This window comes from Quercus suber, unplaced genomic scaffold (genome assembly GCF_002906115.3).
Source record: "Quercus suber isolate HL8 unplaced genomic scaffold, Cork oak 2.0 scaffold_701, whole genome shotgun sequence".
Classification (NCBI taxonomy): domain Eukaryota; kingdom Viridiplantae; phylum Streptophyta; class Magnoliopsida; order Fagales; family Fagaceae; genus Quercus; species Quercus suber.
The window spans coordinates 315,683-325,419 of NW_027070142.1; the positions used below are offsets into that span (position 1 = coordinate 315,683).

At 35.5% G+C, this 9,737-nt stretch overlaps 1 long non-coding RNA gene across 1 annotated transcript; it reads left to right on the plus strand.

Annotated features, from left to right (window-relative positions):
- Positions 1 to 688: 688 nt before the first annotated feature.
- Positions 689 to 2,909, plus strand: LOC136064524 (uncharacterized). Its single transcript, XR_010626155.1, has 2 exons — positions 689 to 1,596; positions 2,625 to 2,909. It is a non-coding gene; the product is annotated as an uncharacterized LOC136064524 (long non-coding RNA).
- The last annotated feature ends 6,828 nt before the right edge of the window (positions 2,910 to 9,737 follow it).

The following is a 9,737-nucleotide window of genomic DNA, read 5'->3' on the forward strand; positions in this document are numbered from 1 at the left end:
TGCATCGATGGAGATCTTCTTTATAAGGAATATGACTTGTCCATCACGTTTGGGACTCCTCAAGAGGATTTCTACAAGGAAAGACTTCGACTCCAAGTAAAAAAGGTCAACTTTCGACGACTATAAAAGCCCCAATACCCTCACAAATCGAGGTACGCTTAATTTTACCCTCTCTAGCACTCTAGAGTTGTGAGCATATTTCTGACTTGACCTTTGGAGGGTATTTGGCCGGCACCACACCGGTGCTCTTCGCGAGGTTTTTCTTCCCTTTGTTGTGCAGGTGCTAATTTGAGTGTGCGAGGATCGTGTAGCTCACTGGTGGTTTTTTTTTTTTGGCATTATCAGTTGGCGCCGTCTGTGGGAACTACGCGATTCGTAAGCCATTTATCGCTTTCCAGACAAAAGAGTTGCATGGTACTCACACGCTCAATGGCAACCACCAACGACGTTCAAGGAGAGGAACCACCCACAACTGCCCTCGAGAGACAAGTTCGAACTCTCGCTGCCACCATGGAACGTCTCACCAAACAAAACCACGACTTAGAAGAACAGCTGCACCAGAAGAATGCAGCACCGAATGACCAACAAGAAGATCAAGAAGGGACCAGCGCTGCAGGAAAAAACAAGGAGAAGCCTGAGGGCAGCCACGCCCCAAGCAGACTAGAGAGGAAAATCCTTGGTACAAATTTTAAGTCCAACTACCTTCGGGTGGAAGGACGAACTAAGTCACCCGCGAATGCCTTGGTGAAAATTCTAAGTCTTCTTACCTACGGAAGGACAGTTGGACCATGTCACCCAAAAGTGCCTTGGTCAAAATTTAGGTCCCCTACGCCAGAAATAATTTCGGGCTAGCCTGTTAAAGATTGACAAGTCTCTCAAGATCCAAATCGAACCGTCACCCCATGGGTCCTTTCACTCCGAGATCACGGACCCATAGGGTGAAGGGGGCAACTGAAGAGGAGAAAAATAAGCTGACGGGTCCAAACAATGTTGATGGACGGGCCCATTAGGTGCAAGACTTGGTAAGGACGGATTTGTTGGCCACATGTCAGACAGAATCCCTATATGGGAATACTTGCGGCACACCTCCTAGATTCTAGGGGTAATTAGAGTCCTAGCGCAATTAGGGTTCTAGAAGCTGCGTGCATCGATGGAGATCTTCTTTATAAGGAATATGACTTGTCCATCACGTTTGGGACTCCTCAAGAGGATTTCTACAAGGAAAGACTTTGACTCCAAGTAAAAAAGGTCAACTTTCGACGACTATAAAAGCCCCAATACCCTCACAAATCGAGGTACGCTTAATTTTACCCTCTCTAGCACTCTAGAGTTGTGAGCATATTTCTGACTTGACCTTCGGAGGGTATCTGGCCGGCACCACACCGGTGCTCTTCGCGAGGTTTTTCCTTCCCTTTGTTGTGCAGGTGCTAATTTGAGTGTGCGAGGATCGTGTAGCTCACTGGTGGTTTTTTTTTTTTTGGCATCATCAATAGCTACCAGCTAAAGGAACTGCTAGCAAATCCTAAAGATATCAGGTGTGGATCAAGTATAGCAGGTTTCTTATTTCAGTTGGCAAGTCATTTGGGTCAATTAGCAGTAAGTTGTTTTTATGCTTTAGAAACATATTTTGTGTAGTGTCTTGTGCTTCCTAAATAGATGCCAATATATTCTTCTGTTCATAAAATGAAAATTAGTTGGACGCTTTAACATTGAGCTGTAATGTTTTACTTTTGCTATAAATAAACTTGGGACAGAAAGTGAGACTCCTAAATCTAAGCCAAACAAACATATTATGAATTAGTAATTGAAAAATACAAATGAAAGACAGAAAAGAACAATTAGGTGTGGATTAAGAGCTCTGGGCTCCTCTTAGTGAAATATATCCTATTGTACAAATTTTTATCCTAGTTGTTAAAAGAGTAATACAAGTCCCAAAATGCTTAGCAAAAATTAAATAATTCACAAATTTTATGGGGGTATAGAATCTATTTTTATTTGATACCCAAAGATTTTTTGGTTGCTGCCTTAATTATATACACTAAAAATGATGTTCTTACCTATTTTCTTTTCGTTATGTATAGCAATAGTCTGGCCAATCACTATAGGTATAATGGTAGACTTTCGGGTTCTTTCATTTTTTTTAAAAAATTTTATTTACCTTGCATATATCTAAGATCATTAAATTTCAATAAAAGGGTTACTCATCCATAACTGTTTGAGGAATCTTTTATTAGTAGTTATGAATGATCAATTTTCCTCAATCTTAAGATTGAGAAATACAACCATCAAATTTGATTCATTCTCAATAGCCATTAGTTCATCATAGGGTGATCCGTTTGTCTATAGATGTTCTATTACAGTCATAGTCTTTAAAGGGTGAAAACCAATTATGTAGGATCTATGTTGACATATCTAGTATTGTGCATGTCATTATATGCCAGAAACCATATTTAAATTGGTGACATGAGTATTTCAATCCTCTGCTCTAGTAGCTGACTTATCCTTGACCATTACAGTGCATCATCCTTACTTTTGATACATACCATTGTTAATCATTCAAATTTGTAGTGCATTTGTGCCTTACTATATGAACAAGTTCAATAATACCATTGTGATTGTAACAGGGAAAATGACCAAAGTAATTTCTTGGGGATCAAGTTATGCGAAAGACCTAAGTCATGATAAAAGGCACTAGCCTCCGAAGAGAAATCTTTCGAAGAAACAAAAAAAAAAAAATTGTGGTATATGGCAATCTTTCACACAATCAAATTTTTGGTGTATATTTTTCTGCATATCATATCTCGCCTTTTAATTCAACTATTGATATTGCAATTTCTATTTCTACCTTACATTTGTATACTTGGCATTTGGCATATACAAATTAAACAGACTACGACTTCATTTTTGTACTTCAGTTAGTTCATTGGTGTGAGGAGATTACCTGGGTTATAGTTAATTCTTCCTAAGGTGCTTCATTTAGAAGACAAATTGCTGCTAGGATTAGAAGTGTACGAGTTGCTACCTGAATGGGTTATGAGTTGCCGAGGAAGGTATGTGAACTTCCATGAGCATTGGCTACTATGGCAAAAAGAAACCAATAATTATTTGCAATGCAATCTTCTAAATGGAGGCAGCCTACTCAAGGTACTATATACGTATGGAACCTTATGTCACCTTGAGACACAAGGTTTAATCAGCGAGTTCTTACTTCTTGGATCAGAGTTCATGACAGGGAGTGCAGTCTAGAATTCCTTTATTGTCGGGTAATCTAAAAAAGCTATGGGTTTGTCCCTTGGTGATATTGTCATCATTGATGACGATATCATCAGCCATTTATTTATTTACATACATAAAACTCCTGTAAATCTGTAATATGAGTAATTGGACTGACAAATTTTTGCCACATGAAAATTGTCAGCTCCACTCTAACTTAACCAAGTCACTAATGGAGCTCTAAACACCACTCACCCTGCTCACCACCTTTTCTCTTCTGCAATCTAAGTACGTTTTCGATACCGTACCTTGATCGATCTCAATTTACATGTAAAAAATTCTAGTTTGAGCCTTAAAAGTTCCAAAAACTGCATTTTCCATCTGGAAATTGGGAAATCATAATACTTGAATGTTTGTCCTAATTTGATGTCTGATGAACCAATTTTATGATCATAGAGCAAAAGAATATATGTTATTTCGTGCAGATGCAAAATTTTAAGGCTTGGGAATTGAAAAGAAGGAGGAGGATCAATCAAGTAGAATTCCGCCAGCTGAATCCAAAACCGCATTTGTTTTGCAAGTAGAAAACTTGAAATGTTCTCCCTAGAAAGCATGGGCACTTCATTTGGAGTGTCGTACCTGTGTTGGACACTTAATACTCCTCAAACAATTCTGCATGCATGTCCCAGTAGTGTCAGTTTAAAAAAAAAAAAAAATGCAAGATACAGCTGGAACACGAGAACAGTAGGAATCGAATGCCCTTTCACAAAACAAAGAAAATATTCATGCTCTTAATAATAATATTCCACTTAAAAATTAATATATATCTTTAATATTTATTTGTATTCTAATTTCTGAACATCTTTTAATAGTAATGAATTTGTTTTATTATCCATTATTACTCTTAATTTGATAAAAAATTATTAATAATATAGAAAAATAAAATATTTATTATTTCTCTTAAATTGATATATGTTTAATATTGTATGAAAAATAAATTCTCAACTATATATAAAAATAATAACAAAAATAAATTTAATAATTAATATATATATACNCTTCCCTTAATGCCGTAATGGAGTTTTTTGATATTGCGCGCTATGGTTATGAGGACCTTCTTTTTTTTTTTTTTTTTTTTTGAGTAAATAGTAATTCTTATTAGAACACACATAAAAATAGTAATACTAGTGTTTTGAACCACGTTTATAATACATTACATAATCAGAATACAATTACAAAATGGCCTAGCCTTTGTAGTTATAGACTGGAATTATAAATAACGAATACTAGACACACGCAACCAAGATAAAAAAAGTCACAAAGCAGTCGTGCACATCATCTTTAGGCAATATGCTATTTTATTTTAGAAACATGCTATCCCTTTTTACTAAATACTTGTGGTAATTTCTCGTTAGTGTTTCCATGTGATATTTGTTTTTGAATTATCATGCCATCTTAGATTTTATGAAGTTGGTAGATATATTTATTGGAGTTTAAATAGAAATTAATGGTTTAATCAAGAAATATATCGATAAGTGATTGTCATCCTTTTAAAAAGAAAAAAAAAATTAATCATATAATTAACAATTTTAATCTTATGGGTTTCAATTAGCTCAACTGGTAAAGTCTTTGATGGTAGAATATGAAATCTAGGATTCAATCCCCGCCTATACTAAAAAACCGATTGGTGTCTTGGTCTAATGATAAATAACATAACACAATAATTTTTAAAGGGTCCAGTTAATGTCTGCCCATCAATTTTGGAAAAGTTTTTATAGGGAATAGAAAAAATTGTCAAAGCAGTTAAATCACTCTTTTTTTTTTTTTTTTCATAAAAAATTTCCTAAAATGGTTCACTAACATAAAAGTTTCCTAAAAGTTTCATTGATATTTTAAAACCCATTTTAAAAATATCAATGAAAATTTAGAAATCAGTCATATTGGTTATTATAGATACTTCATTTTGTACCTGTTAATAACTTTTGGTCCTCTATCCAAATGATGATCTTGACATACGTCAACCAAGGGTAATTTAAGAGTTCTCAATAGTTTGGAGGTAATTACAATTCAAAAGTATTCAAATCACATTGAAAATGATGTTAAACACGACATTTTCTCACTATTTTGGCTATAACTTGGGAATTAGGCATCTTGTACTTCAATTTGAACATAAATTTTACATAATTTGGATTTAAAATGAGTGGGTTATGACCGTTTTAAATTGGGCCAACAATGCAATCAAATTTAGGGTTCTACACTTGTGTTTGGAAGCATGCACGTGTACCCATGACCATGCGCACGAATGGTGTGTTTTAGAACTTTAGAACTTCAGTTTTGGGCCCCAAAACTTCAATCTTTGATGAGGTGGTGGCCCCCATTCCCTTAGAAATGTAGTAGACACCCTATTTCGTTCCAACCTAAATCTAAGCTCTCCAGTCCAATGACGAGAAATCAAATTGCTACCAAAATGTTCAGTGCCATGTGTAGAGCCCAATGGCTTAACAAAGCCCAAAATATGACCCAAGAAACCAAGCCTAAGCCCAAAATCCATTTTCAAGCCTATGATCCATTTTTTAAGCCTAATTTTTAGAAGGCTTACAAAGAGCGCACAAGCTTCTTTTTAGATGCGTAAGCACACTTTGTAAGTTGATTTTAAAAAGGCTTACAAAGAGTGCGTACATGTGTGTATAGATGTGTACGCACCCATGTGAATGCATATGCGTTCTCTGGTCAGAAGCCTAAAAATTAAGGAAAAGACAAATAATTAATGAGGTATTAATTACAAATCTTTCCTAAAAGGCTTAAGGGTTTTAATTCCAAAATAGTTGACAATCAATAGATCATATTGCCTAATATATTGAAAATAGTTGAATTTGAATTTAAAAGTTGATTAGGAAAGAACAAAACAATTGATGACTTATTTAATTTTATGGTCATTCCTAAGAAACTTGAATATTTGAATTCAAACTAATTTGATATTTAAGGAAATATAAGTTAATTGATTGAAGAGCACATTAAAAGACTATCGGGGGCAGAAAAATCTTCCTTCCGACAAATGAGATTTATATTGGGTTGGGGGCCTAGATTGAAACTCGACAATGGGCTTGAAGCATGGCCCAAAGGCTATCGTTAATTATTTTACAGATTAAGGAAAGCATCTGCATCTTCAAAATCATCATCCTTTGGTTCCAATGGAGAAGAGTCATCTAATACAATAACATGAGGGAAAAACTCTATAGTAACGATTACATCATAACCTTCAATAGTAAATGAATTAACAAATACCATAGGTTCCATCACAACAAATAATGAGGAAACTTGGTGTGAGATGAAGGGAGAGAGAGAGATTCCAGCTAGCGCAACAAGATCATTATACCTTCAGGGCATGCTCATGGATATAGTATATGTAGTGAGCAGTGAGGGTCATTTTTAGGTAGTATGAGTAGCGAGTAAGAGTGTGTATTTAGTGAAGCTGCTAGGGCTTTCTACTGGAGATGGATAAGAGCTTAAAAGTTGAGGTGTGAGGGGTATTTGTGAGCTAGGGGCTAAAGAACTTAGTTTCTAAGCTTGAAACTAAGAACTCAAAGGCTCAGAACCTCACTAAGAGCTTAAAGGAAATTAGAGAGAGGGAAATAGAGAAGTTTTTGAGAGAGTTCTTCTCTCTTGGTCCGTATATTGGTGTTGTTGGTCCCCGTTGAAGTATTAGTGGAGAGTTCCATTTATAGTTGAGTTTGAGGGGGTAATTAGCAAATAATTTCTACTAAATCATCCTCAATCTTCAGAAAATATTTGGAGATCATTCCTCGGATTTGGCTAAGAGTGGTAAGTTCAACTTTAGAATGTTCTTTGTTGTTTTAGGTAATGGCAGCTAGAGTTCTGACTTAGCATTAAATGCTGATTGTCCTCAGCTGGTGGGATTAGAGCATGTATTAGGCTAATGATCTTGCTTTTGCTATTGCTAGAATCAGAGCTCCCTAGGGCAGATTGCATCATCTCAAGCCAGGTGTCAACCTTAGAGCCCTTTGCTTGGAACTCTGCTAGAGACCCCTTTGGTGCCCTCCAAACCACATTTCCCTAAATTTCCCCATTTGGGTTCATGTGCTTGGTCCATGAACCAGAAAGTACACTTTTTTGGGATGATAATGAGCTGTTTTCAAGTTATTCCAGAAGCTTTCATGGTCTGGTTATGGCTGCCTTTAGTCTTTGACTGAATGGGTTGAAGAAGAAAGGGAAGATAGCTGGCTGAAGCTTCCCAGCTTTATGTCATGTCACCTCAGATTTGTGTCACATAAGAAATGATGAAAATCAGCTTGGCAAGGAAGGGTTTAACCCTTGCTGGACACGTGTCCTCTTCTGATCTGATTTTGACAAGCTGGAACTGATGGTAATGGGCCCTAGCTGTAAGGTTGTGTTAAAATTTGACTTGACAGCTCACGTGAGCTTTAGCTGTTGAGATTTGCATGTGAGCTGAGCTGGCTCAGCTGGACCTTTGAGCTTCTTTTGGGCTTGTCCATCCCTACAAAATGAATAGTTTTGCCATGAGTGATATACATGGGCTTTTGTAGTTGGTTGAGTATGGAAAGAAATAAGCATAGTTCCCATAAAGAAGTATTTTTTAAAGATGAGTAATTTATATTTCCTATGAGTTAGGGACTTTAGTATATGAAAATATGTTTTTGCCAAGGAATAGTTCTGGGCTTTGAGCATAATGTAATTATTTTTGCCAAAATAGTATTTAGGCTTTTATAAATAGGTGCCAAAATAGTATTTGGGCTTTGTAAATATGTGCCAAAATAATATTGGGCTTTATATGTAATTATTTTGCCAAAATAGTATTTGGCGTTTTATAAATAGGTGCCAAAGTAATATTGGGCTTTATATGAGTAATTGCCAAAATAGTATTTGAGTTTTGTAAATAGTTGCCAAAATAATATTTAGGCTTTTGTAGATAGGTGCCAAAATAACATTTGGGCTTTTGTAAATAGGTACCAAAATAACATTTGGGCTTTTTGAGATTTTGTAAAAATATTGCCGTGTAGCAATGGACTTTGTAAGAGTGCTGTGTAGCAATGAGCTTTTTAGAGATGCCGTGTAGCAACGGGCTTTGTAAGAGAGTTTTGTTGGGCTTTTTGGGCTTTTGCCCACAAGGTAAGTGAGTTTGGGCCTTTTTTTGTGGAGACAGTATAATTTTGTGGCCCAATTTTGGTAGTAGTGTGATAAGTATTTTGGTGAAAACTCAAGTTGGATAATATGTGAGATACAATGGGTGATATTTGTGAGAGAGCCAAGATAATTTATGGGGCTTACATGGAGAATATTTGTGGGAGCCCAAGTTGGCTAATAATATGGAGAATATTTGGGTAATATGTGAGAAATATTTATGTGGGCCCAAAATAGTTTATGAGCTTGTATGGGTACTTTTTGGTGAGTGGGCTAATGAAATTAGGGCCCGAAAATTTATACCTCAACAAAGACAAGAGCACATTTAAAGATAAAGAGTATATTTAATAATTGATGTTAAGTTATTAAATGAAAGAAATTTAAGACCTGATGACGACTCAAATTTAATTAAGTGTCACACTTGTAAACACTTCATTTTGTACCCTTTACAACTTGAGCCCTCGTTCCTCAATGACGATATCACTCGAAGGCCTAGGTCTAATGTAAGGTCCAATCTTATAAGTCTTTATTCTTTAACATGAAGAATGTTTTGGTGAAAGAAAAACCTATAGGAACCCTAAGTATGCATGCACACTTCGAGCATGCAGAACATGTGCGCACATGTAGGCTTTCAGAATACTTGTAAGGAAAGTTTTTGATGTAAAATGCATGTAGAGCTAATCCCACATTGGCTGGGAGCTGCCTTACACCCCTTTCTAATCACTATAAAAGGCCCTAAGATTGTTTTCCCCAAAAAACGCCGAATTCACTAGAAAACAATGAATTAAAGAGAGTTTTTATTTTAAAACATCCTCAAGTTAAAGTTTACTTGATTGGGATCTATTTTGGTTTTGACCTTCGAGTTTTAAGCTTACTAACCTTTTGGTTATGTTTTGATTAGATTGACTAAAGGGAATGGTCAAATCAAAGTTCAAGGAGTTCTTGTATTTGAGGTAAGGGTGTAACTTTTTCTCTCTCATTCATAACCAAATTTTCTATAACACCTTTCATATAGTTCACACATTATAGAAGGTTGAAAAATTACCCATTCACAATATATGTAGTTGAGAAAGTAACGATATACAATTCAATTAAGAAAATAGTATATAATTTTTGTTAAAAAACTTACCACTTTTGATAATAATAAAAAAGTTTGACTATTAAGAAGAATTCAACGTATGAAACAATGAGTGTGCAATAAGATAATGTCGGTTAGAAATAGTATGTAAGAATGAAAAAGAAACTAAACAAATATTGTGGGTTTGGAGTTTATGGGATCTAATGTTATTAGAGTTTTTCCTTATGCATTCCACAACCTTGAGAAAAGGAGAAGAGAAGAACAAATTAAAGGAGAAGTTTTTTTT